Source organism: Lactuca sativa, chromosome 7 (assembly GCF_002870075.4).
Source record: "Lactuca sativa cultivar Salinas chromosome 7, Lsat_Salinas_v11, whole genome shotgun sequence".
Classification (NCBI taxonomy): domain Eukaryota; kingdom Viridiplantae; phylum Streptophyta; class Magnoliopsida; order Asterales; family Asteraceae; genus Lactuca; species Lactuca sativa.
In genome coordinates this window covers 146,641,774-146,646,316 of record NC_056629.2, presented here as the reverse complement: position 1 = coordinate 146,646,316, position 4,543 = coordinate 146,641,774, and the positions used below count along the sequence as shown (strand labels likewise).

General features: G+C 32.6%; 1 long non-coding RNA gene across 1 annotated transcript; it reads left to right on the top strand.

Moving 5' to 3' along the window:
* The first annotated feature begins 906 nt into the window (after window positions 1-906).
* LOC111893983 (uncharacterized) lies at window positions 907-2,102 on the top strand. The gene is made up of 2 exons (XR_002851065.2): window positions 907-1,576; window positions 1,880-2,102. It is a non-coding gene; the product is annotated as an uncharacterized LOC111893983 (long non-coding RNA).
* The last annotated feature ends 2,441 nt before the right edge of the window (window positions 2,103-4,543 follow it).

Below are 4,543 nucleotides of genomic sequence, written 5' to 3'. Positions count from 1 at the left end.
TACAAACCATAACATTGTTCCATTTTGTGCAAGGTAATTAGTTCTCTTTCAAATCACCTCCCACAAAATAAAACAATTTCTAAGACACTCCAAAGGCTAATGACCATTAACGGGGCTTTTAAAATTTGACATATAATAAATTCCAGTAACCCCAAAACCGATTTAAAGAGAGTAGTACGACTCACTGTACATAAAGTTTCAACTTTTTAGTTTAAAAGTTTGGTCGTAAACTTGTCAATGACCACTGTCCACCATCTATTCAAGACATATTGTTACCAACAGAGACCTCAATGTACACGAAAGGAATTTTTAAGTGAAATCATCCAATAATATCAACTTCTCTAGATTCATTAAAGGATTCCTTGCACACTCGTTAACTTGATTTTTGAAAATTATTTTTGAGATTGGATATGAGATAAAATATCATAAGATTCTAACAATGCTTCTACAATTTTTGCTAGACCAATCTTCAAGAAATAGAACATCAACCAAATAGAAAAATGGGAAATTACCATCCGATCATCACCCACTTTAACTCCCTAAAAAATAACTTGTTGAAATCAGGGTCGTTCCGATCATATTTTGGGCCCAAGACGATAGAAAAAAATGGGCCCTTAAAATACATAAATTTCATTAAGTTTTTTATAATAACTTAATAATTGAAAGAAAATTATTTGTACTATCTTCTAAATATAATAATTTTCATAAAAAATTTGGGCCCCTTTAAAAGGTGGGCCCTGGACGGTCGCCCCTATTGCCCACCCTCTGAGACGGACATGGTTGAAATCGTCTATCTTAAGGTCACATGAACAAGCCTTCAATCACAAGTTTAAATAAAAGAAAAACAATAATCTCTTTGACATAGCCCCTTTTTATTTGGATTTTGAAAGTTGGACAATCGTTCAACATTATATATATGTAATACAAGACTTATGTAATCCCAAAAAAGAGAGTCACACGCATTCTCATAATCTACTTTGAATTATATGACTTTTTTTCTATTATCCCTACGCCAAACACTAATCTTATTAACAATCAAAGGTTTTAGGTTCCTTTAAAATTTGACAGTAATCTTTTGTTTAGGTAACCAATAACGCTTGTCGGCTGGTAATTTTTCACAAACTTCGGGTCTAGGACTTTTGGGATGAAAGCTATTAAGGACAGGTTACACTAAGTTCATATCTTCTCTTCCGTCTCCTCCCACATCCGACCCTGTAGAGCGTCGAACACCTCCTCCGACCTCCTCCCGTCGTCGACCTCCCTGAAATCGACTCCATCATCTGACCACCGCCTCTACTTGCGCCGCCATTTCCACCGGTAATGAACCCCTCCATCTTCCTCAAATTCGTCGACTGTGGTAATGAACTCCTCCACCACCTCTGTGTGATTTTTCATCCCCCCCTCGTTTTATTTGCATTTCTTATTCTAGACTATATAATCCAAAGTTCCATTCAGTCACTTTTGTAATTACGCAGTCAATTTCCTAGGACTTCACTCATTACAACTCTTATACCCGCCAACTGTTTGTGAAAAGTCCAGTTGCATCCTCACAAATCAAAGTTCATGCGCCTTTCAGGTATGTGATATGTTCTTCCTTTTTTTGATACAATTGGTTGTTTAGATGCTAAAATTGTTTGTTTGCTGAAATTGTTAGTTTATTTTCTTTATATCTGATGTAATATTTACATAGGTTAGAGTTACAGGGGAGAAGAAGATGGAGTGATTTCTTTATTTTTTCATGATTTCTTTTACCTGTAATTGTTTATTAGGGTTTGATTGATTGGTCTCTTGTTCTATATGATGTAACATGGATATGGCTATATCAATTGTAGTTGTTCAGTATGGTTGGAACCTAACATTCATCCAATTCGTGTTGCAGAAGGCTATAGTATTGCTTCAAAGATTGATGTTGATCATATGCAAATAATCTCACACATGAAGAAATACATAATAGGAAAGGCATCAAAACGGAAGGATAGGGTTCAGTTAATTTTAGAAAGAACAAATTGGAATAGTTTTTGTGTCGTGTTTGAAAATATTTATGTTTGGATTTTATTTGAAATTTAGTATTATTTGGTGGATTTGAAAATATTTTTGTTTGATTTGGATTATGTATTGTATTTATATATATTTTTTATAATTATTCAAAGAGTTTGTTCAGTTATTTTTTAAAACAAAAACATTGAAATAAAGGTGAATTATACAGAAGGGTAAAATAGTCATTTTTATCATTCAGCATAGCAATTCAGATTTATTCAGATGTTCCAACCAAACAGAATATTATAAATTTAGATCTTAAAAATTCAGACCTCTTAGAAATTCAGACTCTACCAAACAGCCTCTAAAAGAAAGTTAGTTGGATGATTTTTTTGGTGTAAAGTTGGTCTCTATAGAAGGATGATTCATATAAAATAGTCTAAATAAGTTTTCAAACTAAGTTGTTGATGTATGACTGAAACGATGTTGTTTGATTATGCATATCACTGGCTATGCTGAATGGTGAAAATAAACATTTTACCCTTCCGTTTAGAATAATAATATATACCAAAAAAACCATCAATTTTTGTACATTAAAACAACCATGCTTCTTTATCACTTAAACATATGTTTCTTTATCACTTAAACATACATCATAAACATTAAAAAAAACTATCCAATCTTTTGGTTTAATTGGAAACAAAGTACACTTGCCTCAATTTTGATAGGAATTATTAGTACAGCGTTATTAGTTTCATAAAATGTAAACAAATCTTTTTATGAACGCAATGAGGCACCATAAAGAATATTGATTCTTTAAAAGGGTTAACTTCATAATTTTCACCATGATAATGTCACCAAGCAATAGAGAAGCCTAAAGAAAAGCCTAAAAACCTCATACATCATAACATTAACATGAATATGCTACCGTTACAAATCATTAATTAACAACCATGATAATGAATTTCAACATGATAACGAATTTCAACGAGGGAAACCAATACACATATTTCATTTAAAGCTAATCATAAATAACATATCTTTCGAATAGCACACCGTTTGAAGATGGGTAAACCTTAAATTGATTATTTCTAAAGATTACCACACCTTTAGGACTGTTCACTATTTGGATAAAACCGAATTGTCCAATTGGACAATTTGGATCGGACTATTTGGTTCAGATATTCGGATTTTTGGATTGGTTTTAGCAAAACCGAATTATTATTTTGGATTTCGGATTGGTTTTGGTTTATAAAATAAAAACTGAATAGTCCAAAAAAACCGAATTACAATTTATTATTTTGTTCCTTTTAATATATATCTTTAATAAATTATAAACTTACTAAATTATTCTTTTAATATATTAAAATTTTTCATCTATTATAATATTTTAATATGTATTTCTTATAAAAAAAAATTGTCTATAAAGTAGTAAACTATAATATATTTTTCTTGATAGTTATTTATAAGTTTTAGTTCACAACTAATTAAACAATATTTTTTAGTTTATATTATAGAGTAAGTTAATACTAAAGTTATATATTTGTTGAAATGTCTTGATTCTTGAAAACCGAATTGTAAAAAACCGATCCAACCGAATTATAATTTGGTTGGATCGGATCGGATTTGAATTTAGTTTGGACTATTTGGATCTATGTTTTGAAAACCAAAATTAATTTAGATTCACTTGATCGGATCGGATTAAACCGATCCATCCAAATGAACACTCCTACACACCTTTTCCACTTGCAGCCATTTTAAACCCTGGTCATCTCCTGCCACTCCATCATTTTCTTCCATCATCGAACTCATTAGTGCTTCCACTCCAAGCATTGTCAATCAAAAGAAACTGAAATCAACCATATTAAAATACCCATATTAATAGGAACATGCTAGATTAGAACTAATTATATCTTGAAATTTCAAATTCAAATCCCAATTTATAGGAACAAACTCACAAATTATCGACAAGATGGAAGTACGCCGAAGGCGAAGCAGCTGGCGTGGTTTTCCATTCATGATGGAGGAGTGAAGTTGGATAGTGTTGGACGTCGGCGACGCATGTGTAGGTCAGAGGTGCGAGGAGTGGCGTGGATATGGGAGATGAAGAAGGGAGGAGCATTGTCAGAAGTCGGGCAAGGAGTAGAAGAAAGTGTCTAGGGCAAGTAGAGGAAAAGGGGAGTGTTGCCAAGGTGAAGGACGACTGCTTGTAGTGGCTCTGCTTGAATACGATGAGGAGGACCGATGGGTTGAAGGAGGAAACTTTATGTTTTATCAGGGCATAAATATCAGATCCCATAAAATGGCTCCATCAGTCTCTTTTTTTTTTAGGACCGAGTCAGCCAGTTATATGATATTTTATCGGACAATGTGGAATATTTGGCGAGCAAGAAATGATTTTTTTTTCAAGAAAGTGGTCATCCCTCCAACCAAAATTGCTTATATAATAAAGTAATAAACACACAAAGTTCTGAATGGGTAGAAATGGAATAGATAGGAGTATTTATCCTTTGTAAATTTTTTCTTCTCAATTTCCATGTTTTCCCATTTTATGTTTATGTACCCT